Source organism: Rattus norvegicus, chromosome 6, assembly GCF_036323735.1.
Source record: "Rattus norvegicus strain BN/NHsdMcwi chromosome 6, GRCr8, whole genome shotgun sequence".
NCBI lineage: Eukaryota > Metazoa > Chordata > Mammalia > Rodentia > Muridae > Rattus > Rattus norvegicus.
Genome location: NC_086024.1, coordinates 44925870 through 44935647, shown reverse-complemented (window position 1 = coordinate 44935647; position 9778 = coordinate 44925870).

Genomic DNA, 9778 nt, shown 5'->3' with positions numbered 1-9778 from the left:
CCATGAGATGGCAGGAGCCTGGGTGCCCGAGTGATTACCTAGAACCTAAGTCATTATGAAATTGAAAATGCAGATGTGGGCAACCAACCAACCTTTTCTGTTTAAGCTACAAGGATTCGGAGTATGAGATAGGCATAAAGGCAAAGTGTTGGGGGTAGGAGCACAGAAGCAAATTGAAACCTGTAAAATTTTAGAACATCAGCATTAAGGGAGTGGTTTCTTAGGAAGTTGAAAGAAGAAGCAGAATATAGATTCCTCTTCCTTCCCCTCCTTCGTGCACAGACACAGGGCCACCAAGAGCTCTGTATTAGCAGCAGCTAAAAGTATCCACTTTGTATTGGCTGTCCAGCTTTGAAATTCAATCCTATCTGTCTGTTGTTAGCTGTTGAATCTTGGCCAGCTATGAAATTACTGTCCCCAGGCAGAGATGACATGGCTTCCTGAGCCAGAGATAGGGCTCTACCCAGCTGGCATGGGGTTTATCCAGGCAGGTCAAAGCCATCAAGACTTAAGTGTTGAGAAATACCTGGCGTAGTCCTCTAGGCCTCTCTTGAACAGGCCAAGCTCATTTGGTTAGTGAAAGTTCAGCCAAAACTTTTGGTTACAGGTTCCACCAAGGATCAAGAAGACAGAATGTACTAAGGCTACTTTCCCCCCAAACGTGTTACCCATGGAAGTATAGCACAAAGTATTGATGTGGGAAGATAGGAGATTGGGTGACAAACAGACCTGAAAGGTCTCTAAATGCCATGCTAGTGAATATTTTCCTGGGGCAGGGAAGGGGACAGTTGATGGTAGGTGAGAGAACCATGTCCTACTTGGTCATAGATGGGATAACTCTATCATACTCTTTCCTTGCAAAACTCAGGGAACATCACAGAAACAGATGGTTGCCTGCAGAAGACCTAGACAACATTCCAGTCAATATTCTAGCATGAAAAGGGCATGGCACAAGAGGCCCTGCCATTAACTGATGTTTTACTGGCAGTTGATGGATGTTGCGGGCAGAGAGTTGATTTCTTCTGTGGTTTGTACCCAGGGAAATTGACTATGTTCCTGTGAATGGCCCCACACCAAAGCCTCAGAAACAGAGCAGGCTAAGTTGAGGGTGTGGACCAAGGGGGGAGAGTTGGAAACTGAGAGCTGCAGAAATGCTACTGGGCACGGGAGAAAACACAAGGAAAGGAGAGCTTGGAATAGCAGCTGAGGAAGAAGTACAGAAAGTTGAGTTATGGAGCAAGGGGGAGTCCATCTTATTAGAGTGGAAACTTTTGGAAGGGAGAGGCTGGAGAGATGGTTCACTGGATAATGGTATTTTTGGTTCTTGACGAAGACCTGGGTTCAGTTCCCAGCACCATGGTGGCTCAACAACCATCTGTAACCCCGATTCCTAGGGATCTGATCTGATACGGACACCAGGCACATATGCAGTGCACACAAATGTATGAAGACTAAACACTTACACATAAAATAAATATGTAGAGTGCAAAAAGCACTCAGTGTCCCTTAGGATAGACTCTGTTTTCTCCATTCTCTGATCCACACTGGCAGCAATGGGTGGAGACAAGATGGCCTTGAGGTGTTTCTTAGCCATCTACCACTGTGCCCTGGTTTTCTCAGCAACAACTTCAGCATCTCAGTTCTTCCTCTCTTCCTCCGTTCTGCCTCATGAGCCCACCTGGCTGAAATTTCCACCATCTGACAAATATTCAAACACTGCAGCCTCTTGGGTACTATTCAAGCACAGCTCCAGGTGGCCTGGACAGTTTGACGGTTGGCTTTGGTATAGCAGTTTAAAGGACAATGACAGGACTGGGAGCAAGGCTTATCAGACACAGCAAATAAAAATGGTTGTGCCCGAATGTATCCGAAATTTGAATTTCAGGTAAAGAATGTGTGCATTCTTAGAACATGTATCCACTGGATATTTTGTAAGGAACATACTTATTTGTTGTTTGCTGGAATTCAGCATTGACTGTACACTATATTTTACCTGGCATGTGCCTAGGTTCCGCTGGCCAGGTTTGGTTGGACATAGAGACCTTTGCTAAAGAGCTTTAATAAAGATGCTGCAGACTCTAGCCAGGCATGGGGCTCTCCTGACATCAGGTCTTTGATGCTTTCTTTCATTCATAAAAACCACCAAGAGGCCATGGTGATGGGGAGGACAGCTGGACCTCATTCATCACACTGCCGCTAATGAGGCTGGCACCCAGTGCATTGTGGTTCCAGCACATTAATGATCATTATAGACCTAATGAAGATTGGTGGTGCTGCCAGTGGGAGGAGGCTCTCAGCCCATTGTTCTGTCATGTGGATGGGAGGGGTGCCCTCAGGAACAGCTTATGGGGAAGGGGTTTGGGGAATGGAAAAGCTGAGGGGGTAATTGGAAGGGAAACGGAGAAGGCAGAAGCTGCAAAAGCTGAGGGTGGAGGTTAAGGAGTGGGGGTAAAGGAGGCTGAATCGTAGACCAAAGGGCTTTACCCAGGGGAAGAGAGAGAGAGAGAGAGAGAGAGAGAGAGAGAGAGAGAGAGAGAGAGAGAGAGAGAAACAGAGACAGAGACAGAGACAAAGGCACCAGACATCAGCATCAGGGGTTATCAGCTTCATGGGTCTGCAGGGATAAATTTTATTCTTGGTGGCTTAGAAAAATGGACCATGCATCTCACAGTTCAGGGGGTCAGAGGCTGAGGCTAGTTTCACCCCACAACCATATCCACAGTCCAGTTATGGGGAGCTTGCATTCTCCTATCCCCCCAGGGCTCTGAGGGAGAGTCCATTCCAGTTGTCTTCTGGCTGCTGGTGGTTCCAAATCTTCCTTAGCTTGCATCCCCTTGACTCCAGTATCTCCCACTGTACTTTCTTTGTTTCCTGCTTCTATATCTCAAAGCCTTCCCAGTTTCTGGGGTCTGGGGAGATAACTGGGTGGTAAAGTGCTTGCTTTGCAAGCTTGCGAGCTAGTTTGACTCAACCCACATTTGGAAATGTGGGTATAGTGTGTTCTTGAAATCCCAGCACTGAAGACTGAGAAGATCCTTAGAACTTGATGACCAGACACTTTTGCCAAATCGGTAAGCCTCAGATTCAGTGAAAGACCTGGTCTCATGAAATAAGTTGGAGAGTGAGTAAGAAAGATATCTATATCTTAGCTACTTGATCACCAGAGAGTGACTGGAGGAAGCCACGAGTGCAACCTCTGACTTTTATACACAATATACACTCATGTATTACACCAGCATGCACATTTAGCATTGAACATTCAGTGTCCAGCATAACAACCAAGACCTAGCTCCTTCCTTTTGGAATCCTAAACTTAAATCCACCTTTTGTCACATAAAGTAATATGTTGTCACATATAGAATTTATTCATGTTTATTTTGGAGACTTTATTATGTCAAGTTCCAGGTATGAGAAAATACTGAGTAGGTAAGGCAAAGAAAGACCCTTCTAGGACTCACACTTTCATTCTCTTGACTCCATTCTCTGGAGGCAAAGGCAGAGTAGTTGCACCTCCGTGTTGGGAGCATGTGCTTTGTCTTTGTCTTGTACTGGTCACACCTTTTGCCAGACTGTCCCACCTCTTATAGTTGGAAGTGTTGGAATGCATGGGTTCTCAGGGCCATTTGTACCCAGAGACTGGACAATCAAGTCCAATCTTATTTTTCATGACAGACTCTTGAAGTTCCTAGATACGGAGTCCTAAGTCTTTCTAGACAAATCAAGACAGCAATCCCAGTCTGGCCTTGGTGAGCTGTTGCCTGGAACAGCTTTCTCACTCAGAGCTGAAGGTGGTGTAGAATACAGTTTTGCTAAACCCCAGTAGAATTCCCCTCTGTATCCTCAGTGACAAGAGCTCTTAGACAAGGGTGTCAAAAAGTATTGGACTTAAAGCAACAGATCTTGTTTTCTTGGGCAGGAGACTAAATTGTGGGATAAAGGGAGAGTCTAGCTGAGGTCCCGGGCAGAGACCTTGACACAGTGGAACAGGCTAGGTTTCAGGCACATTCATGCTCTGATCCAGCCCATCATAAGCTAGTTGCTTTATTTCACTGATCTCAGTTCCTTCAACTCTAAAACAAGATGGCCATTCTGACCCTACAAAGATGTTGTGAAGTTCAAGTGATTTAAAGTCTTTATGCAGCAGACACTCTAACGGGTACTTAGTGGTAACACGAGTCACCTCTCTGACATTCCGCTGACCCTTTAGCTCCCACAGGATACTGACATCCTGATTTCAATGTTCCCTGACCTACCCGTCTCGAAGCAGATGAAGATGCACAGTTTTACGGGAATACAAAGTTCTTCTCCTATACCACTTCAGCACATGCAAAGCACCTTACATTCCTGTGAAGGGCCATTTCATAATACCCGTCAGGCAAATATATTAGCAGGAAGATGTATTGTTTGGCTCGGTAGTGCTTGAATATGTTACACGGAAGGAGTGAGAATGATTCTCTTCCTTCTCTGCCGTCACCTTTCTGTTAGATTTTCTCACTCCAGGTGTTCCAAACCCAGAGTGAAAACTTCCTCTCCTCCATTTGACATTTTCAAATGTGTTGCTACATCCCCAGTGGAGCGATGCCACCAGGGAGGGTGCCACTCTCAGCCCCACCCCACCCCCACTCGATGAAGTCGCTCCTGAGATCTATTTGTATGGCAAGGACTGCACTGACTTAATAGCTTCAAGGACTTCATAGGCACACCTGCAGCGAAAGAGCGCAGTGTGGATCTCGAGTCTGAATTTTCCTTTCCATAAAAATAATTCTGGCAGCTCGGGATCAATATCTTCCTCCCATCTGTTTCGTATTCTCTGTAAACTCTAATTGAGGATGCCCTTCCTCTCAGAACTTCACAGCGTGAATACATTCAGAAATTCTAAAAGGGTAATCTGAACAGGAAGGAAAGTGGCACTGGGAGCATCTCCGTGCCCAGGCTGGGCTGTGCAACTTTGCGAGTACTATCTCATTTCAACCTCACAGCAGCAGATCTGTGAGAAATATAACACAGGGCTCATTTTTTTTTTAGAATAAGAGATGAGGGCCCAGGAAGGGGAAAACTATTATTGATGCTACTGGATGTAAATCCAGTGTCCTGTGACTCCAAACTGTTCTCTTAGGTCACCCTCAGCATCCCCTGTCTCCAGTTCTCTAGCTCTGCTATCCTCAAGCCTCTCCTCAGTGAGAGCATCGACTGAATCAGCATGGAAACTTGAAACTCTGCTGTGAGACTTTAAAAGAACTTTCTTGGCCCAGAATTTCCCTTGGACCGCATTCATTTGATCCTTGGTCAAACAGCTTCAGCACCCTCATTTCCTTGTGTGTGAACAGAAGCAAAGTTGGACAGAGATGTCCACGGCCTTGGACTGAGGGAGACTTTGACTCTATTCTAGGAAATGTGAATCTCTCTCCGAGAGTCCTGGCCTAGGGGAGGTGAAAGTTTTCCATTGATGCTCTGACAGCCCCCTTAGCTGCTTGCCAACCCAACTTCCAGTCTGCCCCCATGATCCGTGCCATGATTCTGTCAGGGGAGATTTGGGTGTGTCTCTCTTTTCACATTAATCTTCATTTTCATTTGCTGCTATGAAGATACATCTTGAACCGTTCATTCAAGAGGTGCTCCCAGACAGCATGCTTCACCGATGGCTGTTCTTCCAACCTGGCTAGCTTAGATGTTACAAAATATACTATGCGAGGAAATGGCTTTCGACGTTCTCCTTGTTTTTTACCGCATGCTCCTCCTCATTTCCAAATGTGTCTAGAGCAACAATAACCCATTTTATAATTGTTCATCCTTCACCCTTGTGGCCCTGAAGGTTCAATGATTCTTTAATTATATGTGTTTACTATTGCTACGGTCCCCAGATGACACACCTGCAATGAGTAATGGCCCCTTCTTTCATGTTCACCCTAGCAAGTCTACAGGCATTTTCCTTGGCATTCATGCCACTGTCTCAACTTTTGGGACCGCCTGCTTAGTTTTGGGACTCTGGCATCTTTGGACTTTCAAACCTTGGTTGACAATCTGGCTTTTATTGATGAGCTGTCTACCAATTTCTCCTAGGCTTCTTACAGTTAGAAAGTTGGTTGAATAATAAATATTCTTCAAGCCCTGATTTTACCTTCCACAGAAATATACTCACAGAGGAAGGACGGAAGACAGGAAGACAGACATTATTGAGCTCTGGCTGTTGGGTTCCTGTATTCCTGGCCTTTGCTATCTACTTTATAGGCATCACTTTTAATTTAATTTATGGTAACTATTTCCTTATTTTATAGTGACAGGAATGTAGATTCAGAGAATCTAACAGAGGCTAATATGAGACTAGAGGGTCCAAGCCTTACTAATTACAAAATTTATGCTCATCATAAAGTTCTGTTTCCTCCCCATTCGACCCATTATGTATTTTGGCAAAGTCTTGGTGCTTATTACAAAATATTAATTTTTTTGGTGTTGCTTTAAAGAGATTTAAAAGATTGATGGCAATGAATTAGAGAAAACCACTAGGCTTACATTATCCCATTTGCTCACCTTTGTTTATTGGATACATGCTATCGTCAAGGTCATATAGATTAGAAACAAGATCTTATCACTTCTTTTGATGCAACCTCAGGGATAGGTATGGGCACTGTGGCTCCATAAAAGAATTAAGAAATGATATAAGGGTATGTAATTACAAAGGAGAAAGGCTCAATTCTGGAGATGGCAATAGTAGTATTTTATTAAATTTTGGTGGTTGAGTGAAAATTTATAAATTAAGAAATATGGTGAGAAGTATCTAGAAGAAATGTGAAAATTTGAAATTTTCTTATAGGATTATACACGATATGTCTAAGCAGCATTCACTGGTAGAGGTCTACTGAGATGTTTCTCAACATGGTTGGTACAGAGGATTTTCCACCACGTGAGGTATGACCTTTAAGCCTTGGTACAGTATTAACTCACTAATTGACCTCTACTTACAGATCCATATGAACCACACTCAGAAGACCAATGTGTACTGCACTGCCAGTATTATAAATGAGGGAGATACACTCTTGTGCTAGATAAAACACTTTAGCTGGTCAAGATACACCTTTGCTTCTGTGGGTGTATGCCAAAGGAAAGTAAATTATATCCGAAAGTTCCTGGGTAAAAAGAGCTTGATTAGACAGTTGTATAATCTAAGGATTCCTTAGCATTGGACCATCAGAGGTTTCCATCCATTCTTATAATAGAGATAACTTTTCCTGGAGACAGGGTGGGTTGAACCCTTGTCCTTGAGCAGTTTGCATCCTTTTATTGTTGATGTGGGCACTGCTTATCTCTCTCTGTTTCTCTGTTTCCAGGAGTGCCAGTGCTCCCTGCTTTGTAAATTTCCCATCACTATACTGCCTTCAGATCTGAAGTCTGTCCTGCTATTACCAGCACTCTGCTGTTCAGCTTATTTCTCTAGTTTCTGAGTTGTGGGAAGTGACTGTGTTTCTTTGACTGTGTTCAGGGATTCAGAGATAAAGTCCATGCTGGAGGGCTAGGAGGTTGACTTTACGAGAGACCATACAGGAAGGGCCTAGTAAAGGATAGCAGTTCGTTATAGGATCACTTGTGCTTCAAGACCCTACTTAGTTCCTTCTGGTTTTAGAAAAAAAAAATAAACTGCTCAACTACTGTCTTCTCATCTCCCCATCCCTCCACAAAAATTAAAGCAAAGTCGTGGGTCAGGGTAAAGTTTTTCTCCTTGGGTAAACAAAATAAGTCTTTATAGTAATGGGCACCATTTCATGTTGGTGGCTTTGAAGGCCTTGGAACTTGGGAGTGGAAAGCACTTTTATCAGTCTCACAGAACCTGCCTGCCCCTGGAGTCAGATAGCACTGCTAAGAGAATAGGTGTAAGGTCATGGTCCAAAGAGTCTCTTCGACATTCCCTTCCTTTTCTAGCACAGGCATGTCCACTGTTGTTGGACCTCAGTGTCCAAGGCCAAAGTTTAGCTTCAGTATGGGGTAAACATAAAGCTGACATCCAGATCATACAGGATCATCTTGGTACCAGGCAGAAGAGAAAATCATTTCTGTGAATTCTAGACTTTGTACTTATTCATTGAAAGAGTCGATAATGGCCTGATCATTAATATTGCCATCAATGAGTTATAACCCATCCAAGCTTTTCAGACCCATTCAGAGATATGGTCCCTAAAATATAGTTATAATTTTAAATCTCTTTTCATAGGCAAACACCTGCATTAAATATTTTATCTAGTGAGTTAGTTGACATATTGCATGTTAGTATTGGTTTTACATTTCACAAATTTTATCAGGATACTGCTCTCCATTATAGTTTATTTTATTTTGTCTTAAAAGTTTCATTTCAGGCTGGAGAGATGGCTCAGTGGTTAAGAGCACTGACTGCTCTTCCAGAGGTCCTGAGTTCAAACCCCAGCAACCACATGGTGGCTCACAACCATCTGTAATGGGATCCAATGCCCCCTTCTGGTGTGTCTGAATACAGCTACAGTGTATATAATAAATAAATAAATGTTTAAAAAAAGATATTTAAAAAAGTTTCATTTCTTAGAATATATATGTTTCCAATAAAACTTACTGATTTTAAAAATGTATTCTTTCTTTTTAAAATTTATGTATATGCATGATTTTGTGTGCACATGTGGGCATGTGGACATGTGTATAAGAACTTATGGAGGCCAGAAAAAGGTACAGAATTTCCTGGAACTGGAGGTATATGTGGTTGTGAGATTCACGCTGTGGGTGCTGGGAACTGAACTTGGTTCTGTGATAGTAGAAATCTCAATTTCTGAGCAAACTTTCTAGCTCTGTTTCCATCCATCCATCCATCCATCCATCCATCCATCCATCCATCCATTCACTTATTTATCTATCTATCTATCTATCTATCTATCTATCTATCTATCTATCTCTCTCTCTCTCTCTATCTATCTATCTATCTATCTATCTATCTATCTATCTATCTATCTATCTATCTATCTATCTATCTATCTATCTATGAGACAGGGCCAGTGAGTCTTCAGTCTTGGTTGTGTTCCACTGACCCTTTTTCCTTTCTGAGTTTTCTGTTTTTAGAATAGAAATGGCTGACCAGTGCTTTTCTCACTGTTTTGTTCCAGAGGCAGAGAACTCTTCTTGTTTGAAAAGTTCACACACAGAGAGAAGTCCTGCCTCAGGGTGAATCATACCTTGAATTGCTTACACGCCTGATCTAGATGGCATTTTTGGGTTGATGGAGTGAGTGAAGACTTTGTGGAATATTGGGATGAGCGACTGTGTTGTATATTCACGAAGGGCTTGATTCTGAGGAGCCAGAAGGATATGACAAGTTGAATCATATCTCTCTAAATTTGTATTCCTAAACTACAACACCTCAGGATATGATTATATTTGTAGGTAGTGCTTATTTAATACAAGTATTTTGCAAAATCCAGCCATGAGTGGACTCTCATTTATAACTTTGTAAGAAGAAGGGAGAAAAGAATATAGCTCAGCTGTAGTCTGTTTGCCTAGCATAAGAAAGACCTTAGGTTCAAGTCCCTTTACTGCCAAAATAAATGAAGAGAGCTTATGGCTTGAACACATAGAACATGGAAGGACCAGTGAAGGATCAGGGAGAGATGCATTCTGGAAAGCAAGAGGAAAAACCCCAGGAGAAACCTGACAACCGACACACTATCCTTGGATTTCTGTCTCTAGAACTATAAAAAAAAGTTTGTATTGTTTTTGGCCACCATGTTCGTATTGTGCATGTGTGTGTGTGTGTGTGTGTGTGTGTGTG